Raw genomic sequence first — 25819 nt, forward strand, 5'->3', positions numbered from 1 at the left:
CCGTTGAGATAAGGGAGCCTTCAAAGGTTGTGCACCCACAGATGGGGTTGTTATGTAGCGTTAGGTTGTCTTTGTCTTCGAGTTTTTTTGTACTTTTTTTTTTCTAATTGTATCCCAAAAACTTTTTTTTTTCTGTTTGGATAAATTTGAACAACACGGTCTTATAATTTAATTTAATTTTATATTTAATGTTGTGTTGTTTTCTCAATCTCATTTTAATTTTACAACATTTTCTTATTTTATATTAATTTACTTTTATTTTTATTTGTTTTCCCTCTCAATTTTAGTTTCTATTTGAGTTTTGAACCCTTAAAATTTGGGTTTTGATAGGTTGGCATCAGAGCAGCTAGATTTAAAATTATATAGATTTTTTCTTAGGATAAAGAGTTGTATATCTCTACGACTCAACTCGATGACACGTCTCTCCGCGACCAAGTAAGCAGTCTAACCCTATTTTGTAGTATATGATATGTTGTAAAACTGGTATGAATTTATTGTATGTTTTGATTTTTGTGGTAGTTATAAAATGTCCTTGGACATTAAAGAGTGAACGTTAACTATATAAGACAATACTGGATCAACGTTATAGTGTCTAGATATGGTGAGGAAGAAAAGAGTGGTCATGAGATATCTGACTAGCCTTAGGAAAACAGAGAGTTGTCATTGCACAGTGCGAGACCTCTAATCCATGAAATTTTGGTACTAGAAATGAAGAAACTAGAGATGGTCTCTAAACGTCAGTATTACCCTTTCCAATCGCACTTTCTTTGGTTCCATGGCAGCGTCAACCAGATTAACCCTACGGCGTGACAATCCTTGAGCTTCCACTCCTCCGTGGTCATGGTATCCAGCTTCACCCCCAAAATGGGTTCGTGAATATCTTTCTTGTATAGATAATCTTCAATCTGCATCTTCTAGAAACTGATATCGAATTCATCAAACTTTTCAATTCCAGTCTTTGAACTTTCTATCTTCACAGTTCATGGTGAATCTCTCCTCGCTCTGATACCAGTTATTAGAATCACAAAACAACGCACACACTTGATCTAAATGAACACAAAGAACATGATAGAGAAAATGTAAGAAGAAATATTGACTAATGGTTTTGTATTAATGACTTTAGGTATGCAAAGAGAGGATATAGAGAATGAGAAATGTACATTTAGGAAGCACTGATTAATGGGTATACATATGATTTTAGTTTATTAAATATAGCTTCACTATATGTAACCGCCTACTATATATAATTATTTAGTATATATATCTCTATCAGATTTTTACTATAAATAGTCAGCCTTCATATCCAACATTCTAGAGCCCAAATAATTAGGGATTGACATCCTCCTGGAACACAAAGTCATTTACATGCCGCTAGCAAAATGCCTAGTAGTAATGGAATCTAACCCAAGGATCATTCAGACAAACATCCATCAACCAAGCGGGGTGAAAATGATGACGATAGTACAGTTGAGAAAGAATCTTAGCCATGATGAATCTAAACTTGCTGCCATTGTTGTATTTGAAAAGGGGGAGCTTAAGTGTGCCAACCTCAACAAAAAATTTATTGCCACTACATGAACACCACGACCCAAAACAAGAAGGTCAGATATTGGGTTTTAACCCCACCAAGAGAGATAAATCACAAGATTAGTTTTATGTCGCCTACCACAAATAGATGTCATGCGGCTGAGCCTGAGCTAGTTGAATTCTACAAATAGAAAAATGGCATGTTCGGGTTTATTTGACCTCTAAAGGCTCTTGTCACTAATCACTCAAATGCTTGGCAAAGACACCAAGTCAACACCACGACTGAAGAAGGGAGACAAAATAAACCTACTAAAGCAACACATGTTCACCCAAAAATACCATCCAGACGGATGAAGAGAAGGGTCGACCACGATAATTTCAAAGCAACTTTGAGTTCAAAGCAACAAGAACCAAAGACTGCTTTGAAATTATCGTGGTCGACCCTTCTCTTCATCTGTCAGTGACTTGAAACGTTATTATTCTGACCAAGAAAACATCAAGTAACAGCAGGTGGTATGACGTCATGCAAAGAAGAAATTGTTTCAAGCGAAGAAAGTAGGAAAGACACCAACAGAGAAGACTTGAAGAGTTAACAAACCGATAAGTGATTTTCAATAGCTCCTAGTAGGTTGGAAAAGACTCCTTAATACTAAGATCATCTAGAAGCGCATCGCGAGACCTAAAGTAAGCCTCATTCTACAACGTTGAGTTTATGAAGAGCCGGTTGAGAGAGATATTGACAAATTGTGTAAGGGCAGATGTTGCGGTCATGATTGGCCGAGGCATGTTGCCTGTGGCTGCATGTTAGATGTCTCAGCTATTCTTGTAAACGATTTGTGGTTCATGGTGGCATGCTCATTCCAAACATGTTTTACTTGGTTTCATCTTAGATAGGTCTTTACTATTATTGTTGTGCCAATACGGGGTGTATAATTAGTCCTCAAAATCATATCTACACCCATCAGGACTAAAATGTCCCAAAATGTACTATAGAAGAACGTGACCAGTTGTTGTTTCTTCACTTTTAGCTTATAACATTGCTTTATTTGAAATTGTTTTTAACGTATTTCCTCGCTCAAGTTTTCTAAAATATTTCTTCTAAACGTGATTCGAGCATACACTGCTATTGTTCGTTTAGTCTAAATTTTGCATGGTTGACTTGTTCATTGGATTAGAACAAATGTCACATAATCATTGTCTCACTACTGCAAGAGTGCGATTGTGACACTTGTCTTCCGTTCAGTTGTGGGCCACATCTTCTGACTAGTTACGTGAGTTTGGCCTGGAGCATACGTGTAGGTTGAAAAAGAAATGGTTGGATGCGGACTGCAAATAAGGGTTGGGCCACGGAAGGTTTTTTTTTTACCACATATGGACTTTGGGCTAATGAGTCTTAAATTTGGGTTCGTTTGAAAACTTTTTGTTCGTTTTTTAGTTCAAACGAACCCAAATTAAACCTACTAGTTCCTTCTTTCTTGCACGACTCACTCCTATTCTCTATTCTGCCTCTTTTTGCTCTCTGAAACTTCTTTAAAGGCTATTGTTCACCGATTATTTGGGAGCATCTTCCTTAAAAGAATTGTGATCTAAAAGAATTGTGACCACAGATGACCTATGTAGAAAATTTGTACCCCCTTTTCTAAAACCTTCAGCGGACAACATACCCAAAATAGATGTGCTGACTAGACTGCGCTACACCTCGTCTCAACCCCCCCCCCCCTCGGAGCATATGGATCCACCCAATCGATGAACACTTAAACCAAACTCGCCCATCCTTTTTGGCACAGGGACTCGAGAACCAATCCGAGTAATCTACAGTGGGGAGACCCCTTAAAGCAACAAGCGAGAATGGCTAGGTTGATAGCAGGGTTAAATAAAAGGCAAGTATGAAAAGACGTATCGCATAACCATCCCTGTAAGCAGCTTCATTCTTTCTAGATCTATGAACCGACTTTATGAAAAAAATCAGTCTTTCGGCTGAAAGTGTGACTGTTGGGTATGGATAAGCAGGACCTCTTGGTTCAGGGGAAACCGAAGATGTTGGGTAAGAAAGCTAAGCAGACAAGTACAGGACGGACAAAATGCACATACAAAATGATTGACATGATCCCTCTCCCTCTCTCTTTGGCTAGTTGGCTAGTTGCACGATAAGCGGGAAAGCATACCACATAGGGAAAGAAAGGCTGCTCGATCTCCTGTAAGGCCAACTCTCAACGACGAGCTCACCAGGTAATGCTATAAGATCAATAGAAGTCCAAGGTTTCGTCTACTACAGACCAGAAAGCTCTTAGAGGAGCTAACATGAAATGAGAAATACATTCGATTACGGCAACTAATAGATAGCGAAGTTTTTGGTAGAAACTAAATGATCCCTTGGCTCGAACAAGGAAAAGGTAGTCGTACTCCTACCTTTTCCGTCGAACGATAGGAAAGTTTGAGCTGAAAGATTGAATCACACCTGATTAGAAAGGCGGGCTTAGCAGGTTTCTCCAAACGTATAAATAAAAAGAAGAAGCAACCGGTTCTAAAGAGGATACCGATACGCATACATTCTCGCATGGAATAACCTAGCTGAACCGGATCAAGGGTCCTAACCTAGTCCGACTGACCTTCTTTGGCTGGCCCCCGCCCCTTGTAACAAGGTCAATGCATACGTGCTTTTTCCTTTCGTTTAGAGAGATAGCTTACCAGCTCTTTCGGCTCATAGCAGCAGTATGAAAAGCGGAATCCTCATCTTGAGTCGAGTCCACATTGCCATACGAATTGACATCGGCCAAACCAAGAGCTCCTATTTTTTCTTTAACGAAAGCGGATCTAACAGTTTCGATAAAACCAACATCTTTTAAAGACGGAGTCGCTCTGCCTTGATCACCGTGGACATATGCAGCTCCCGCTTTACCTTTGCCTACCGTGAAAAGGAAAGTTCCCTCACGATAGGCCCTCCCAGCTCCCGAACGTCTTTCTATCAATCGAGAGAGGTATAGAATAGTACACAAACCAACAAGACAAGAATGGACTCATAAGATGGGCGGTCAGGGAAGCGATTTCATTTGTGTTATCCGCCAAGGAAATGTTCAAGGAATTCTCTATACATGGTTGAGAGATGACCGTATTGTTGTACATCCTAAATAAAGTACCGTAGGCAAGTGAAGCTTTTGAAAATGAAATCGTGTAGATCTCAGATCCACTTTCTCTTCGATTCGTAAACTTCAATTATAATTTCAATTGAGGATGTCAATGACAAAAAAGTGCAGGAGGCTAGAAGGTTTGTAGTGGAAGAAAATAACAAGAGTCATGGACATCGTTTCGTTTACATGTTGTATCATGTGTCTTATTCATGGTTACTTAAATCTCGTTGAATTGGTGCGCCTTTCACATCAGAGACATTTGTGCCTTAAACCGAGCTCTTTGCAATAGCGAACTTATTAAAAACTCTTTGCTTGCTGCAACATTTGCTTGACAGAATTGGACCAAAGGACGATATGGACGACGGATCATGAAGTGTGACGTCGGATCTTTGTGCATACCATATTCATTAACTATAACATGGCAAGAAATTGTTTATGTTTTGACTGGGCTTGCCATATTTTGTTGTTCTTATATATCTTTAGTTATCTGTGATTAAAGCAAAGAAGTATAGACATGGTTTCCAACCAACCCTTCCTTTATAGTTAGTTCGACGAATGGGTTTTTGTTATCATTTTATCGTTAACCCTTCCGCTCGATTTTGTGTTATGATATCATACAGGGAATGAGAAGCGACCTTACTTGGACAAAATTATATACCGTTTGATAATTATTGTTGATAACAAAGATAAATTGAATTATAAGCATTTTAAGTTCAAAAGTAACAAATTACTTGTACACTTTTACTTATAATCTTCATATTCTTTATATAGCGATAAGGAAGGGAGGGATAGAAAAGATACTCATAATATCATTATGACTATGCCATATTTCATTAATAAAAGAGAGTAATACATCCACAAACACACACACATATATTTCGAGAGAGAGAGGGCTTATTATAAGTAGAGATAGCATTCTAGTAGTTGTATTGCTACTTGTGGACAAGGAACTCGAAAACTTCTTTAAAAGATGAGAGCTTATGAGTAGGTGGCGATGGATATATCACATGCACAAAAAGAAAGTTATGCACCTTTGTAATAAAAGACCAAGGGATATCATCGTTATTTATAACTTCTATCACAATAATATAAATTATGCGAGGACGACGTTCTCTAGTCATACCAACCAGACCGTTCACCACACGCTTGTAGATAAAACGATGTCCACTATTCTCGTTATTCTTTTCAACAACGAACCTTCCTGCATTCTGCACTACTAGGATATTGACATCCTTAATTGGTACTAAAGCATCTAAAGGCAACCCTTCCACACGGCTCATTCCAACACCTTTGGTAAATAGTTCCAAGAGACATTGTTAGGCGATTTTGTTCATGAATACTTAAGAATTTGATATTTATAGTTGTAGTTGAATGCTACTTAAATTGATGAAGTGAAATCTTACAATAGATTCTAATAAAGCGTTTGTCCATTATAATAGGTTGGAATTAAATTCTTTATAGTTCGAGATAATAGTTGTATTCTTTAAGTCATTGAGACTAGTGTTACTAGTACTTGTTAGTATATTTCAGTATAAATATTAAATTGATTAGTTATTAAATATTGTTTGAATTAAAGAGTTTATAATTCAAATGATCTTCATAACCTAATTCATAAAAAAATAAATAAAATAATTAGGAAGCATTTATGTGCTAGATCAAAATAAGATGCATAAAAAGAACTTGCGGTAATTACTTTATTCATCGACCTTTAATCTTAAAAGTAACTTAAAATATTACAATATTGTGATTGAATCGCCTATTATGAAATTAGGCCACAACTAAAAAATAATACTATTAAAAGATGGAAAAATTCATAAGCCAACCAAAATGTGTATTCAAAGATGAAGAATTCACAACAACAATCACAAACAATATTAATTAGCATCTTGTCTTTTGGTTTGTCACATTTTCAAACATGAACAAACCTCAATTTCGAGTCGGTGAGTATTATGGATCATAATCGACGGTACTTTGCAAGTAGATTTGAGCATTCACAAAAGGTCGAAAGTTGAATTTCTTTAGAATGGTAACCAAATAACCGATGATTATTGTTGAATTTCTAAAAAATACACCACAAATTTTATTTATAGATATAAATGGAACCATTGATATAAAACCCTGATTATATAATTGCATCTTCACTAACAAACTCACCTCGGAGTTATATAATTGGCCTTATTCATATTCACGTAAGCCATCAGTGACATCTCTTCTTGACTCTCTGCATAGTTTGTCTGCTTCTCATTGCTTTGACATTTCCATTGAAAATGTCCTAGCTTGTGACAGTTATAACACTCCACTGTGGCCTTGTTGAAGGTTTGTCTGCCTCGTCTGGTATTGCTTTGACATTTCCATTGAAAATGTCCTAGCTTGTGACAATTATAGCACTCCACTATGGCCTTCTTGAAGGTTTGTCTACCTCGTCCCCTTCCTCTGCCTCTAAAGCTTTCACAACCTTGACTCCTTCCTCTAGCAGACTGCACAAGTGGACTCTCCATCGACATACTTTTATTATGACACACGTAGAAGATTGCTGCTTCTAGTTTTAACTAGTTTAAGGCATGGGTTTGATACCAAAATGTTAGGAACAGAAAAAGAAAACTCGAAAGATCAGAAGAACTGGAAGAAATCTCTCATCCAATTGAAGAATGACTAAATCAAATCTAATTCAAATAACTAGATCAAATCTAATCCAAATAACTCAATCAAATCTAATCCTCACAGTTACCATATCTATTTAGTATCATATTTATGTCTCGTATCTATATCTCCTTTTTATTTTTGTGACTATGATATATTTTGCTTTTATAAATAGATATCTTCACGAAAATCAGTTTAATTTATGTTGAGATGGAGAATAAAAATTGACACTTAAGGACATTGATACTTGGGACTTTGATTCCTTTTAGTGTGAAGCTTGCATCTTGCAATTACTTGGGCAGAAGATGTGTTTCACTTAAAATTCACTCAAGAGAAAATAATCAAATACTTGGGTAGAGGATGTGTTTCACTTAAAATTCACTCAAGAGAAAATAATATTTCACTTAAAATTCACTCAAGAGAAAATAATCAAATACTTGGGTAGAGAATAACTTTACAAAATAATGATTTTTACATGTAAATTCACTCCAGAGAGAATAATCAAATACTTGGGTAGAAGATGTGTTTCACTTCAAAAATAATGATTTTTACATGTAAAGCTTTACATGCAAAGCAAACCATATAATCAAATACTTGGGCAGAGATAACTTTCAAAAATAATGATTTTTACATGTAAAGCAAACCATAAAATAATAACGAATATTTCTCTTTTTTGGAGATGCGAGGTATCTATTCCCGTACCTCCCGCATGCAAAGCGAGCACTCTACCATCTGAGCTACATCCCAATGATTTTTACATCATAAACCTTGAATATCCCATCATCAATAATAGTGAAAATAAAAAATATCAAAATATTAATAACAAATAGTTTGGTTTGGTGATGCGGGGCATTGATAATTGTGAAAATGAAAAAATATAATAACAAATTAAATACTTTCTTTTGGAGATGGGGTTATCAATCCCTGTACAACTCGCATGCAAAGCGAGCGCTCTACCATCTAAGCTACATCTTCACAATTTTTACGTTACAAAACCCTAAACGTCTCATCATGAATAATAGTGAAAATGAAAAAATATCGCTACTCATTATGTCATAAATAAGGAAATATTGAATAGAAATAAAATAGTAATAACGAATAGTTTCTTTTGGAGATGCGAGGTATCGATTCCCGTATTTCTCGCATGCTACATTCTAACGATTTTACATCAAAAAACTCTAAACTTCCCTTCATCAATGATATTGAAAATGAAAAACTATCCCCGCTCATTATGTCGTAAATAAGGAAAAATTTAAAAGAACTAATATATTTAGTAATCGTTTCCTTTGTTGATGCATGGTATCGATCCCAATACTTCTCACATTTGATGCAAACCCTCTACCATCTAAGCTATATCCTCAAGATTCTTATGTCACAAAATCCTAAACATCTCGTCATCAATAATAGTGAAAATAAAAAAATAACGCTATTCATTATGTCATAAATAAGAAAAAATTGAATAGAAATAAAATAGTAATAACGAATAGTTTCTTTTGGAGATATGGGGTTTCGATCCGATCCCCGTACCTCTCGCATGCTAAGCAAGCAATCTACCATCTAAACTACATTCCCACAATACTTATATCAGAAAACCCTAAATGTCTCGTCATCAATTCTAGTGAAAATGAAAAAATATCTCGGCTAATTATGTCATAAATAAGGAAAGGATGAATAGAAGTAAAATATTAATAACAAATAGTTTCTTTTGGAGATGGGGATATCCCTTTGCCTCTTGCATGCTAAATGAGCTCTACCATCTAAGCTACATCCCCACAATTCTTGCATCATAAAACTCTAAATTTCCCATCATAAGCTACATCCCCACAATTGTTGCATCATAAAACCCTCAAATTCCCATCATCAATAATAGTGAAAATGAAGAAAATCTAGAGATGCACGGTATCAATCCCCATACCTCTCACATGCAAAGCGAGTGCTCTACCATCTAAGCTATATCCCCACAATTCTTATGTCACAAAGTCCTAAACATCTCGTCATCAATAATAGTGAAAATGAAAAACTATCCCGTCTCATTATGTCTTAAATAAGAAAAAATTGAAAAGAAATAATATATTTAGTAATCGATTCAATTGGAGATGCAAGGTATTGATCCCCGTACTTTCCACATGGGAAATGAACTCTCTACCATTTGAACTACATCCCTACGATTCTTACATCAGAAAACCCTAAACATCCCTTCATTAATAATTGTGAAAATAAAAAAGTATCTCTGCATATTATGTCATAAATAAGGAAATATTGAATAGAAATAAAATATTAATAATAAATAGTTTCTTTTGGAGATGCGAGGTATCAATCCTCGTACCTCTCGTATGCTAAGCCGTACCTCTCGCATGCTAAGCGAAGCTACATCCCCACAATTCTTGCATCACAAAACCCTAAATTTTCCATCATCAATAATAGTGAAAATGAAGAAATATCGCCACTCAACCTGTCATGAATAAGGAAAAATTGAAAAGAAATAATTTTCAATAATATATTTAATAATAGATAGTTTTATTTTGGAGATGCGTGGTATCTATCCCCGTAACTCTCGCATGCAAAGCAAGCGGTCTACCATTTGAGCTACATCCCCACGATTCTTATGTCGCAAAATCCTAAATGTCTCGTCATCAATAATAGTGACATGAAAAACTATCCATGCTCATTATGTCGTAAATAAGAAAAAATTGAAAAGAAATAATATATTTAGTGATCGATTTATTTGGAGATGCAAGGTATCAACCCCGTACTTTCCACATCAGAAGTGAGCGCTCTACTATCTGAACTACATCCCCACGACTATATTAGAAAATCCTAAACCTCCTGTCATCAATAATTGTAAAAATGAAAAATATCTACGCTCATTATTTCATAAATAAGAAAATATTGAATAGGAATAAAATATTAATAATAAATAGTTTCTTTTGGAGATGCGAGGTATCAATCCTCGTACCTCTCGTATGCTAAGCCGTACCTCTCGCATGCTAAGCGAAGCTACATCCCCACAATTCTTGCATCACAAAACCCTAAATTTTTCATCATCAATAATAGTGAAAATGAAGAAATATCGCCACTCAACCTGTCATGAATAAGGAAAAATTGAAAAGAAATAATTTTCAATAATATATTTAATAATAGATAGTTTTATTTTGGAGATGCGTGGTATCTATCCCCGTAACTCTCGCATGCAAAGCAAGCGGTCTACCATTTGAGCTACATCCCCACGATTATTATGTCGCAAAATCCTAAATGTCTCGTCATCAATAATAGTGACATGAAAAACTATCCATGCTCATTATGTCGTAAATAAGAAAAAATTGAAAAGAAATAATATATTTAGTGATCGATTTATTTGGAGATGCAAGGTATCAACCCCGTACTTTCCACATCAGAAGTGAGCGCTCTACTATCTGAACTACATCCCCACGACTATATTAGAAAATCCTAAACCTCCTGTCATCAATAATTGTAAAAATGAAAAATATCTACGCTCATTATTTCATAAATAAGGAAAGATGGAATAATATATTTAGTGATAATGAAAAAAATATCTCTGCTCATTATTTCATAACTTTAGTGATCGATTAATTTGGAGATGCAAGGTATCGATCTCCGTACTTTCCACATCGGAAGCGAGCGCTCTACCATCTGAGCTACATCCCCACGATTCTTACATTAAAAAATCATAAACCTCCCGTCATCAGTAATTGTGAAAATAAAAAATATCTCCGCTCGTTCTAACATAGTTTACATATGTGTCACTTGTGTTATTTTAATGTATTTATGTACTTGGTAAATGTCTTTCATACTACAATCTCTTGAAGGGGCATTTTGAGAATCGAACTTTCATACCACTAGACCAAAGTATGTATGAAGCCTTAGGCCTAGGTATTAAGAAAGACTATGAGTATTAAGAGCGTGATGGTAAGTATAAAATGTCGAATATGAAGTTAGGTTGATTTCAAATATGAAGTCCTTAAATAAGAAAAGACTTAAATATGAAGTGAGCGCTCTACTATCTGAACTACATCCCCACGACTATATTAGAAAATCCTAAACCTCCTGTCATCAATAATTGTAAAAATGAAAAATATCTACGCTCATTATTTCATAAATAAGGAAAGATGGAATAATATATTTAGTGATAATGAAAAAAATATCTCTGCTCATTATTTCATAACTTTAGTGATCGATTAATTTGGAGATGCAAGGTATCGATCTCCGTACTTTCCACATCGGAAGCGAGCGCTCTACCGATTAATTTGGAGATGCAAGGTATCGATCTCCGTACTTTCCACATCGGAAGCGAGCGCTCTACCATCTGAGCTACATCCCCACGATTCTTACATTAAAAAATCATAAACCTCCCGTCATCAGTAATTGTGAAAATAAAAAATATCTCCGCTCGTTCTAACATAGTTTACATATGTGTCACTTGTGTTATTTTAATGTATTTATGTACTTGGTAAATGTCTTTCATACTACAATCTCTTGAAGGGGCATTTTGAGAATCGAACTTTCATACCACTAGACCAAAGTATGTATGAAGCCTTAGGCCTAGGTATTAAGAAAGACTATGAGTATTAAGAGCGTGATGGTAAGTATAAAATGTCGAATATGAAGTTAGGTTGATTTCAAATATGAAGTCCTTAAATAAGAAAAGACTTAAATATGAAGTGAGCGCTCTACTATCTGAACTACATCCCCACGACTATATTAGAAAATCCTAAACCTCCTGTCATCAATAATTGTAAAAATGAAAAATATCTACGCTCATTATTTCATAAATAAGGAAAGATGGAATAATATATTTAGTGATAATGAAAAAAATATCTCTGCTCATTATTTCATAACTTTAGTGATCGATTAATTTGGAGATGCAAGGTATCGATCTCCGTACTTTCCACATCGGAAGCGAGCGCTCTACCGATTAATTTGGAGATGCAAGGTATCGATCTCCGTACTTTCCACATCGGAAGCGAGCGCTCTACCATCTGAGCTACATCCCCACGATTCTTACATTAAAAAATCATAAACCTCCCGTCATCAGTAATTGTGAAAATAAAAAATATCTCCGCTCGTTCTAACATAGTTTACATATGTGTCACTTGTGTTATTTTAATGTATTTATGTACTTGGTAAATGTCTTTCATACTACAATCTCTTGAAGGGGCATTTTGAGAATCGAACTTTCATACCACTAGACCAAAGTATGTATGAAGCCTTAGGCCTAGGTATTAAGAAAGACTATGAGTATTAAGAGCGTGATGGTAAGTATAAAATGTCGAATATGAAGTTAGGTTGATTTCAAATATGAAGTCCTTAAATAAGAAAAGACTTAGACATAGGGGTATTTCAAGAATTGAACTCAAAACCTCTTACACCTCAAGTGAGAATCATACCACTAAACCAAATGCCTTTTCTTAAACACCCAATATTTTTAGCTTCTACTCAAATATATTTTTCTCTTAGTAGTTGGAGGGCTATAAAACGAAAAGTTGAATTGTTATAATATACAAGGGTTATCAAATAAACCAACAACCCAACAAAAGAAACAAACTAATCAATTTTGGTTGGATTGATTCGATTCAGTTCATAAGTTTGTTTGATTTAATTTTTCTATTTTGACTCGTATGACAAGAAAATAAAGTTGTATTGAATGCACCTTAGTTTCATTTATGACAAACTCATATGAAACATAATTGCATTAATAGTACTCAGAGTTGGAGTCTATAAGCATTTCATGAACTTCAGTGCAATTCATGCTTCATTAAAGAGGAGATAAACTTTAGTTAGGTAAGGGAAACTTTAAATTACTTCATGTGGAGCTTCAATTACTATATGCTAGTTACAAGCTTTAGGATTGACTAATTCGACACGAATTCATGGACTTAGGGAAATTTTTGTGTAATTATCAACTACAACTTATGTTATCAAATTTGTAGGACATAATTTAGGTAGTTGTTTTTATGAGTCGTAAACTTGTTTCTTTGCATAATATGGATTTAGTTGAACTATTATTATCGATAAGATGGAGAAAGAAATTGTCTTTGAATTGACTAATAAACCTAGGTTCATCGTTGTTGTCTTTTAACTTGTGATTTTGCAAAAAGCTTAACTAATATGACCTGTCATGTCACAAGAACTTTAAGGTAAATCAAGAATATACCCTACACATCATTCAAGATGACAATAAAATGGAGTTAAATTGAATGTACTTTAGTTTCATGTCTGGCGTGTTCAAGATAAAACATAATTGTATTAATGATATTGAGCCTGGAATCTATAAGAATTTAATGATCTTAAGAGAAATTCCAGTTTTATTAGAGGATACCAACTTTATTTATGGTACTAGGAGTTCAAGAATCTAGATTTGAATCTGGTTAAGGAACACTAAAATTTGAAAGTTTTGAATTCTAGACCAAATTTGTACCTAACTATTTCTTTTTATGACTAATTATAACTTAAGAGAAAAATATTTTTGCAAGGATAGATTTATCTCTAAAGCTTTCGTGACGAAACCATGTTCAGACTAGCAATTTAAAGTCAGGAGATGCGGTCACAGGTGTGATTATTTTGGATGGGTTCGTAATAGAACTTACCGTTGAGATGAGGGAGCCGTCAAAAGTTGTGCACTCACAGATGGGGTTGTTATGTAGCGTTAGTCTGTCTTTGTGTTTGAGTTTTTTTGTATTATTATTATTATTATTTTTTTTTTTGTAATTGTATCCCAAACACTTTTTTTTTTTTGTTTGGATAAATTTGATCAACAGTGTCTTATAATTTAATTTAATTTTATATTTAATGTTGTGTTGTTTTCTCAATCTCATTTTAATTTTACAACATTTTGTTATTTTATATAAATTTACTTTTATTTTTATTTGTTTTTAGTCTCAATTTTAGTTTCTATTTGAGTTTTGAACCCTTAAAAGTTGGGTTGTGACAGATTGGTATCAGAGCAGCCAGATTTTAAATTATATAGATTTTTTCTTAGGATAAAGAGTCGTATATCTCTATGACTCAGCTCGATGACACGTCTCTCCGCGACCAAGTAAGCAGTATATGATATGTTGTAAAACTTGTATGAATTTATTGTATGTTTTGATTTTCGTGGTAGTTATAAAATGTCCTTGAACGTTAAAGAGTGAACGTTAACTATATAAGACAATACTGGATCAACATTATAGTGTCTAGATATAGTGAGGAGGAAAAGAGTGGTCATGAGATATCTAACTAGCCTTACGAAAACAGAGAGTTGTCGTTGCACAGGGCGAGACCTCTAATCCATGAAATTTTTGTACTAGAAATGAAGAAATTGGAGATGGTCCCCAAACGTCTGTATGGACCATTTCCAATCCCACTTTCTTTGGTTCCCTGGCAGCGTCAACCAGATTAACCCTACGGCGTGACAATCCTTGAGCTTCCACTCCTCCGTGGTCATGGTATCCAGCTTCACCCCTAAAATGGGTTCCTGAATATCTTTCTCGTACAGATAATCTTCAATCTGCATCTTCTACAAACTGATATCGAATCCATCAAATTTTCAATTCCAGTCTTTGAACTTTCCATCTTCACAGATCGTGGTGAATCTCTCCTCGCTCTGATACCAGTTATTAGAATCATACAACAACGCACACACTTGATCGAAATGAACACAAAGAACGTGATAGAGAAAATGTAAGAAGAAATATTGACTAATGGTTTTGTATTAATGACTTCTGGTATGCAAAGAGAGAATATGGAGAATGAGAAATGTACATTTAGGAAGCACTGACTAATGGGTATACATATGATTTCAGTTTATTATATATAGCTTCACTATATGTAACCGCCTACTATATATAATTATTTAGTATATATATCTCTATCAGATTTTTACTATAAATAGTCAGCCTTCATATCGAACCTTCTAGAGCCCAAATAGTCAGGGATTGACATCCTGCTAGAACACAAAGTCATGTACATGCCCCTAGAAAAATGCCTAGTAGTAATGGAGTCTAACCCAACGATCATTCAAACAAACATCCATCAACCAAGAGGGGTGAAAATGATGACGATAGTATAGTTGAGAAAGAATCTTAGCCATGATGAATCTACACTTGCTGCCATTGTTGTATTTGAAAAGGGGGAGCTCAAGTGTTCCATCCTCAACAAAAACTTTATTGCCACTACATGAACACCACGACCCAAAACAAGAAGGTCAGATATTGGGTTTAACCCCACCAAGAGAGATAAATCACAAGATTAGTTTTATGTCGCCTACCAGAAATAGATGTCATGCGGCTCAGCCTGAGCTAGTTGAATTCTACAAATAGCAACATGGCATGGTCACAGTCGGGTTTATTTGACCTGCAAAGGCTCTTGTCAGTGATCACTCAAATGCTTGGCAAAGCCACCAAGCCAACCCCTCTACTGAAGAAGGGAGACAAAAACAAACCACTAAAGCAACACATGTTCACGCAAAAATACCATCCAGACGGATGTAGAGAAGGGTCTACAACGATAATTTCAAAGAAAATAGAGAGTTATGATAAGTTAAGGTCAGATCAACTTTGAGTTCAAAGCAACAAGAACCAAAGACGTGTGCGAAAATTCTATGGACTAGCCGAAGTTATCCACAAGATTAGGAAGACATCATATAGGATCCAATTGCTCCTATCGACCAAGAAGCTTTTGGAGGAGCTAACATGAAATGAGAAATACATTCGATTACGGCAACTAATAGATAGCGAACTTTTTTGTAGAAACTGAATGATCCCTTGGCTCGGGCAAGAAAAGGAAAAGGAAGTCGTACTCCTACCTTTTCCGTCGGACGATAGGAAAGTTTGAGCTGAAAGATTGAATCACACCTGGTAAGAAAGGCGGGCTTAGCAGGTTTCTCCAAACGTATAAACAAAAAGAGGAAGCAACCGGTCCTAAAGAGGTCAACGCGTACGTGCTTTTTCCTTTCGTTTAGCGAGATAGCTTACCAGCTCTTTCGGCTCATAGCAGCAGTATGAAAAGCGAAATCCTCATCCTGAGTCGAGTTCGCATTGCCATACGAATCAACATCGGCCAAACCAAGAGCTACTATTTTTCTTTAACGAAAGCGGATCTAACAGTTTCGATAAAACCAACCTCTTTTAAAGAAGGAGTCGCTCTGCCTTGATCACCGTGGATATATGCAGCTCCCGCTTTACCTTTGCCTACCGTGAAAAGGAAAGTTCCCTCACGATAGGCCCTGCCAGCTCCCGAACGTCTTTCTATCAATCGAGAGAGGTATAGAATACTACAACAAACCAACAAGACAAGAATGGACTCATAAGATGGGCGGTCAGGGAAACGATTTCATTTGTGTTATCCGCCAAGGAAATGATCAAGGAATTCTCTATACACGGCTGAGAGATGACCGTATTGTTGCACATCCTGAATAAAGTGTCGTAGGCAAGCGAAGCTTTTGAAAATGAAAGCATGTAGAACACAGATCCAGTTTCTCTTCGATTCGTAAACTTCGGATCTAATCATCCTTTCGTCTCCGGGTGACTGAGAGAGAATTTAGGCCTGGCGTGCATCCGATTCGGTGAACAATAAGGTACAAAGAGGATTGATTAAATGGGCTTGAAGTTCCATTGTCGTTGTTGATAGCAGAAAGAAAAGGAGACCAACAAGGATTGATTAGGGCAAAGAGGTGGACGTGAGAGCTCAAGAGAAGGGAACTTCCATTGACGAACGGCAACAAACCGGGATAACTCTCTATTTTCTTATTCCATCAATTTTACATGATGAAGATGCGGATTCCTCTGTTTAATTCAGTTTGTATGGAGAGCTAAACTTAATAGGGAAGGCGAGAGAGTTTTATATAGTTTAAGTATGTTGAGGGTATGATTTTAGTTTATTAAAGAGTTGTTGTTAATAGCCCTAAGCAATGCTCCTAACGTTCTATTAACCACCCTAGTTTGCTCGTTAATCTGAAGATGACATGTAGTTGAAAACAATAATTTGTTACCCAATTTATGACTTAATATTCTTATAAATAATAGCCCTAATCAATGCTTCTAATATTTTGTTACCCAATTTATGACTTAATATTCCAAAAGTGACATAAAAATTTAACATCCCTATCTTTTTTTTTTTTTTTTTTTTTTTTTTTGTGTGTGCAGCAAACATTGGCAAACATTGACTACAAAACTTATAAACATCGTGCTTCATGGCAAAGGTCATATGGATCGTGATGAGCATTTTCTCCCATATCTTGGTTTCGCTAACTAAAGTTTTGCAATAACTCCCAAACTTCATTACCTTATATAACCTCTTGGGATAAGGATTCATATAACATTTCATAAAATAAGATCTACCGATGAATTTCATAGCATTTGAAGGTCATCTAGGTCATGAACCGAAGGTAAATTACCTTAGGGGTACTATGGTCATTTTACACTATTTCTAGGTTTACCTACTTATCCTTATCCAATGATCATCAAATTTCATATCTGGCCTCAACATACTATAATATGCTCAGTATTAAAATTTGATAGGCAGCGGAGCTCATATAGTGGGTTATTTTAACGTTACTTAAATCTCAAGCTATTTGATTGGTTCAGGGTCTTAACTCACGATTCTTTGGGTTTTTCTTTCATATATCCCTAATTCATACTTGGTTTAGGGTTCATATGAAAATCCAAGCGATTTCTACAAGTATTTCTTAACAAAAAATCCAAGGTGGCTACTTGCCTCGTCGTCGACGTTTGGGACGTCCATTCTTGAGCTTCCAGTATCTAAATTACTTCAAAATTTCCTTCCACGTACTCCTTATTGTGTCTAGTTTCTGAAACCATAAGATTTTCTATGAGAATCGGTCTAGAATGGGGTTAAAATTGAGAAAACCCGAGAAAAGGTCAAATTTTGAGTTGACTTGGACAGTTCAGTTGAACTGGCCATATAATCGTTTTCTTCCTCTGAAACTCGGCCTGTACAGTCACATTTACAGCGTTTCTCTCCTCAATTTCTTCGTGAAACTTAAAGATGGGTATTATAAGGAAGGGCTAGTGATTGATTTGATACCTTCTCGTGGATCGTAGCCTAAGATATTCGCTTCCAAAGTTCATCCAAAATCTGATTTATCGCTGGAGATAAAACAAAAGATTTCTTATTGAGTAGCCGATTCTAGGGGTTTCAAGGCCCTATTTCTTCATCGAACCTCTTCCATTCCTTTCTTCAGGCTAAAGGAATTGGTTTGGAGGAACGTCTTTGAATGTAAGACGTTAATTTCCAAAAATCGTTCTCGGTATGCAACTCACTCGAAACGCCAGGTTTTTTGATCTCTTGGGTAGCTTGTTTTACGATGTCTCCTCTCTCGATTCCTTCATCAAGTTTACTCAACTTCTTCCTCTGAAGCTAGAGGATCCTTAATTTGAAGGAAAAGAGATCGTAGATAGGAATTCGACTCTTATCCCCAATTTAATTTCGAAACCTATTTCCTTCAATTCGACACGCTCTCGAGGTTACTTTTCTTTCTGGTCTTCTATGGAAGCATTCCTTGGAGGTGTAGAAACTGATTGGAATCATTCTTGCTCGACGAATCATCATGTATCCTCGGATTGGATTTTCATGTTTTTCTTGGAGTTCTTCAATGGTTGATTGAATTGGGGGAATGGTTTCTAGGCTCTTTTAGCACTATATTCCTTCATAGAACTTGTGGGTAATCTTGTTGAGAAATGTTAGGAATAACTTTGAAGAGAAATGGTGGAGGATTGCTCTCAAATTTGGAAGAAATCTGAGAGTAGGAGACCCATAATCTAAACGCTTATTGCCCTCGATTGGGGGATCGACCTTTCTCTATTCTTATTCCGTATTGTTGCTCCTACTTCAGACTTTATTGTAGGAGCTTAAACCTACATTGAGAGCTCCAGATTCTTCGTTATTTATAAGTTTGAAGAGAAATGGTGGAGGATTGCTCTCGAATTTGGAAGAAATCTGAGAGTAGGAGACCCACAATCTAAACGCTTATTGCCTTTGATTGGGGAATCGACCTTTCTCGATTCTTATTCCGTATTGTTGCTCCTACTTCAGACTTTATAGGAGGAGCTTAAACCGACATTGAGAGCTCCAGAATCTTCGTTATTTAGAGATCGAACTTTTTGGATAATTTTTCAGAGATATCAACTCCGATCATAGCTTTACCGACCTTGGCTTTGAATACTAGTCGTTGGATGTGATGATCCATGCGTGTTCGTTCTAGATCATATCAAATTTGGGAGGAGATCCGACGGTTGAAATTTGTGTTCGAAGGATTTTGCTCGGATGGTCACGGTAGATGCTGTGATTCTAATTAGAGTCGCATTTCTGTAATTATCCATTCTTCTAGGGGTATTTTGGTAATTTGCCACTTTCCGAATATTTTTCTCGAAAAATCCACAATTTTTCTACAAATTCCTCATTGCTTTTTTATCATTTTTCCCTTATTTTGAATCTAGAGAAGAACAAAAAATACTAGATTAAAAATAGAGGTTAGTCCATGGCCCACACTCCAAAGTCCACTCTCATCCACGACCAACTATTAGTTACTTGAAAAAAAATGATAAACATGGAGTGAGTAAAACTTAGTAAGAAGGCTACTCGTAGGTTCTTAATTGCGACCTTAAGCTAGGATATTACTTCTTGTTATGTTTTCAGGATCTTAGAACTTAGAGGTCATCGTGTCATGTATCATATACTGATCCTGAAAACCTTCCCCTAAAATAACCTTCAATTTTCTCCCCATGAACACATGAGTGGTGTCGTCATAATCATGTAATTCTACTGGTAAATCGTGGTGCATGACATCTCGTTTAGCTGATGGGAAAGGTAGGCCTATCATAACATCCAACTCATGATACATATTGCAGGACATCCTACCTAAAGAAGAATAGGGGCCTTTTAGTACACATCGTAACGCAGATAATGGTTACTTATGGGTATGGATCCTAGCAACTTATTTAGCATGTTATTCACATAGTTCTAGGTACTTGGTACATGGATTATTGATGAACTTAGGTTTATACATAATGTCATGGGTTAGGCTTTAGGAGTTGAGGTTTTAGCTTAGGAAAACATTAGAGGGTAACCTAACGTGGACTAATTCGTGTGAAAACCTACTAGCACTTTGAGGACCTCTTTCCTTCACCAAACTTATGGGTAAACTTATTTATAAGGTGCACGAACAAGTTTGGAAATGAATAGTGGACTATAGTTCTCGGATTCTAGGTAAACCCATGAACACGATACCCCAAAACAAAAAACTTGTATCTCTTGATTGGGTACTCGATTAAGCTTGCTTCTTGCCCCTAATAGTCTACCCTTATTCATAATTTATAGATGGATTTTCCACTACCATTGAAACGTCTACAATTTCTATAATTTCATTCTTGATTTTTTCTGAATCTTCTACCAGAAAAGTCTTCTCCGATCGGAGCCTTTCTTTTTTAAGCAACTTGTAATTCTTATTCTATAAAAAATTTAATGATTCGGGAAGTTTATACAAATTAGAAAAAGTACCATTTTCTCAATGTTTTTTCAATTTTACTTGTTCTTTACTTCTAGATACAACCTAGTAGGGATTATACACTGTCTCTTATTGGAGACCTTGAGTGTTGCAAATTCTCCTCTCCTTTGAAAACTTTCAGTCATCGAAAGTGTTTATTCTAAAATAGGTCGAGGTACAAGGTTCTTATTTGCCTTCTGTTTCCCAAGTGACTTCTTTTACTCTATGATTCTTCCATAGGACCTTAACAAGAGAGATTTCCTTGTTTCTCAATCATTTGACTTTCTTGTCTATTATTTGAATCGGATCTTCTTTATACGTTAGGTCATCTCTCAAGAAGAGAGTTTCATGAGCCAGTACGTGCAAACGATCTAGGGTATACTTTCTGTAGTATGGATACATGAAAGATATTATGTACTGCAGACAAGTTTCGGCATTGCCCGATTCTATAGGCCACAAATCCAATCCTTTCTAATATCTCAAAGGGAAGGATAAACCTAGGGCTTAGCTTCCCCTTTTTACCCTACCTGAGCACCCCTCTCATGGGGTGCTACCTTTAGGAATATATGATCCCCTACCTACAATTCCATGTCCTTGCGCCTTAGGTCTGCATAGCTTTTCTCTCGGCTTTGTGCGGTTTGAGCTTTAATCTTCTGGACTGCGGCGTTGGTACTTTGCATCAACTCTGGCCCAATAGTTGTCGTTTGCCCCCCTTTTTCCCAAAAGATAAGGGATCGAAATCTTCGTCCATAGAGAACCTCGTATGTGGCCATTTGTATGGTGGCTTGGCAAGTATTATTATAAGTGAATTTCATAAGGGGTAGGTACTTATCCGAGCTTCCTGCAAAATCCATCACATATACCCTCAACATGTCTTCCAATATTTGCTTGAGCATTTCTGTTTGATCATCTGTTTATGGGTGGAATGTCGTACTATAACTGCGTACCCAATGCCTTAGTTGAATTTTCCAGAAGCGAGATTTAAATCTGGCATCTCGGTCTAATACTATTGCCTTTTGTTGAATTTCCAGAAGCGTACCCAATACCTTTACTGATAAATATTCATTTTTAATGTTAGCAAATGTAGCACAGTTTGGAGATTGTTAGACTGAAGATTTGAAGGTCACACGTGTTTTATCCACGTTCAACGCACTTAATACAAGTTTATTACCTGACTATACAATCTAAAAACATAACTTGCTTATTCAATTTAAAATTAGTGATTATTTCTTTTTTAAATATAATGAATTAGCGGAAATACCTTTACTTATGAATTTTCATTTTTAATATTAGCAGGGATAACTCTGTTGGGAGAGCGTCAGACTGAAGATTTGAAGGTCACGTGTTTGATCTCCACGTTCACCGCAGCTGATTCTAGTTGCATAACCCGACTATTCAATCTAAAATTAGTCATTATTCCTTTCTGAAATCTCAATGAATTATCGAAAATACCTAACGTGTTCTAGTTCACCGCACCTTATACAAGTTGGATAACTTGAATATCTTATTAAAAATTAGTGATTATTTCTATTTAAAATTTCAATGAATTAGCGAACCTTTACTGATGAATTTTCATTTTTAATGTTAGTGTGGATAGCTCAGTTGAGATAGCGTTAGATTGAAGATCTAAAGGTCTCGTGTTCGATCCATGCTCACCACACATGGTTCACGGTGCATAATTTGACTATTCAATCTAAAATTAGTGATTATTTCTTTCTAACATTTCAATTAATTAGTGGAAATACCTTTACTTAAAACTTTACATAACCTGACTATTCAATAAAAAATTAGTCATTATTTCTTTTTAAAATCTCAATGAATCAGCGAAAATACCTTTACTGATGAATTTTTATTTCCAATGATTGCGGGGATAGCTCAGTTGGGAGAGCGTCAGACTGAAGATCTGAAGGTCACGTGTTTGATCCACGTTCACCGCACTTTGTTCATGTTGCATAATTTGACTATTCTTTCTAAAATTAGTGAGTATTTATGTTTAAAATATAATGAATTAGTGGAAATACCTTTACTTATGAATTTTCAATTTTAATATTAGCGTGGATAGCTCAGGGAGAGCGTCATATTGAAGATTTAAAGGTAACGTTTGATCCACGTTCACTACATTAGCGTTTTTTATCCAACTAGCATAAGTTGACGAAGTTGCATAACTTTACTATTCAATCTAAAACATTTGATTACTTATTTTTTATGTTATCTTGGATGGCTTAGTTGGAAGAGCATCAAAATGAATATTGGAAGGTCTTGTGTTCAATCTGCATTCATTGCACCTTAAAGTTTTATGAATTTTTATTTTTAATGTTAGCGGGGATAGCTCAGTTGGGAGAGTGTCAAACTAAAGATTTGAAGGTATTTTTAATGTTAGCGGGGATAGCTCAGTTGGGAGAGTGTCAAACTAAAGATTTGAAGGTATTTTTAATGTTAGCGGGGATAGCTCAGTTGGGAGAGTGTCAAACTAAAGATTTGAAGGTCGCATGTTTAATCTCCACGTTCACCGCACCTGTTTCCATTTGCATAAGCTGACTATTCAATAAAAAATAAACTAGTTATTATTTATTTTTAAAATTTCAATGAATAATGAATTAGCGGAAATACCTTTACACATGAATTTTGATTTTTAATGTTAGCGGGGATAGCTTAGTTCGGACTGAATATCTGAAGGTTACATGTTTAATCCACGTTCACAGCACTTGGTTTACGTCGGACTGAATATCTGAAGGTTACATGTTTAATCCACGTTTACCGCACTTGGTTTACGTTGCATAAGTTCATTAAGTTGCATAACTTTATTCAATCTAAAATTAGTGATTATTTATTTTTAAAATATAATGAATTAGCGGAAATACCTTTACTTATGATTATTTTTTCAAATATTAGCGAAGATAACTTAGTTTTGAGAGCGTCAGACTGAAAATGTGAAGGTCACGTGTTCGATCCACGTTCACCGCACCTGATTCAAGTCACATAACTTCACTCGTGACTATTCAATTTAAAATTAGTGATTATTTCCTTTTAAAATATCAATGAATTAGCTAAATACTTTACTAATGAGTTTTCATTTTTAATGTTAGCCGGGATAGCTTCGTTGGGAGAGCGTCACTAAAGATCTCAAGGTCACGTGTTTGATCCACGTTCACTACACCTCATTCAAGTTGACTAAGTAGCATAACCTGGCTATTCAATCTAAAATTAGTGATTATTTCTTTTTAAAATCTCAATGAAGTAGTGAAAATATCTTATTAACCGATGAATTTTTATTTTTAATGTTAGCGGGGATAGCTTAGTTTGGAGAGTGTTCAAGTTGACTAAGTTGCATAACCTAGCTATTCAATCTAAAATTAGTGATTATTTCTTTTTAAAATCTCAATGAAGTAGTGAAAATATCTTAACCGATGAATTTTTATTTTTAATGTTAGTGGGGATAGCTCAGTTTGGAGAGCGTCACTGAAGATTTGAAAGTCACATGAGAGCATCACTGAAGATCTGAAAGTCACGTGTTTGATCCACGTTCAACGCACCTAATTCAAGTTGACTAACTTGAATAACCTAAATATTCAATCTAAAATTAGTGATTATTTATTTTTAAAATTACTTGACTATTTAATCTAAATTTATTGATTATTTCTTTTTCAAATTTCAGAATTTTCATTTTAATGTTAGCGTGGATAGCTCAATTGAGAGTGCGTTTGTAGATAGCGTGGATTCCTAATTCTTTATTTGACTATAAATGCTCTATAACACATTTAGTAAAATGACTCATTTTATTGCATGAACAATAAAATTGATCTTCCCTTAGAATGGTCAATACATTCTACTTTCAATGTTGCTAAGTTGAGTCCTTCTGATGTAGGTGATGATTTTTCTTATTTGAGGACGAATCCTAAAGAGGGGGATGATGATAAGAGTCACAGTGTACATTCTACTTTCAATGTTGCTGAGTTGAGTCCTTTTGATGTAGGTGATGATTTTTCTGATTCGAGGACGAATCCTTTTGAAGAGGGGGATGATGATAAGAATCACGGTGTTCCAACTGGACCTATTACACAACCCAAGGCCAAGAAGATTCAACAAGCATTCATACTTCATCTACAAAATTGGATAGGCTAGGTTCAACCATCATTTCATGTGTGACAAGCTGATTCGTTTGAGTCAAGACCATTTGGAGATTCAAAAGTAAATATTTGCATGGTTGAAGTAGTGGATGAAGTTGCAAGCATCATTTCATGAGTGGTTAGAAAACTTTATGTCTTATTTTAATTTCATAAGGTTTGTAATGCTCAAATTGACTTCTGTCTTCTGTGGAGATCTAAAGGGATCGAGATTAAATCATGGCCACTAACTTCTTTTGTGGGGAGACTATAAATACCCACACATTATTATGTAAAAGCATATTTGTGATCAATGAAATTGATCTCTCAAGTTGAGATGATCCCTCGTGTAGAAATTCGAGCATATCTTTGTCATTTCTAAGTTTTATGCAATTCTTGTGGTAGATTGCATCTGAGTCATTCAATCAAGCCTTGATCAAGTTCGATTGTGAAGTGACTCAATTTAGAAAAAGGTTCCATAATCTAATTCTAGCTTTATCTCTTGGTTGATCCAAATTTTGTATAAGAAGAAGCGTCGATTGCATCGATTCCATCAACAGTCTTCCCATGAGTTTATGGTGCATGACCCATTTTTTATACCATTCACCTTCGAGAACTATCATAGTTTTGCATTGTCCATGAGATGCATTGCGGCTAACGTAACTCTCAGGTCGTATGAGAAAGTTCCTGTAGCCCTCAACTCTCAGGTCGTATGATAGAGTTCTTAGAGCTACCGCGACATTTCGAGGTGTTCGATCGTGTGGCTTTTTCTTCAAAAGAGTCAACATCAAATGTCAGGTCTTTAATTGGCAACCCATCAAGGGGAGCGTTGATTGCATCGATTCCATCAACGGTCTTCCCATGAGTTTATGGTGCATGACCCATTTTTTATATCATCCACCTTCGAGCGCCACCGTCCA

The 25819-nt window shown here is 35.6% G+C and overlaps 1 non-coding gene across 1 annotated transcript; it reads left to right on the top strand.

The window, feature by feature from the left end:
• The first annotated feature begins 22660 nt into the window (after positions 1-22660).
• TRNAF-GAA (transfer RNA phenylalanine (anticodon GAA)) lies at positions 22661-22733 on the top strand. The gene has a single exon. It is a non-coding gene; the product is annotated as a tRNA-Phe (tRNA).
• The last annotated feature ends 3086 nt before the right edge of the window (positions 22734-25819 follow it).

The sequence above is a fragment of the Cucurbita pepo genome, chromosome 10, assembly GCF_057944985.1.
Source record: "Cucurbita pepo subsp. pepo isolate OVF chromosome 10, ASM5794498v1, whole genome shotgun sequence".
Classification (NCBI taxonomy): Eukaryota; Viridiplantae; Streptophyta; class Magnoliopsida; order Cucurbitales; family Cucurbitaceae; genus Cucurbita; species Cucurbita pepo.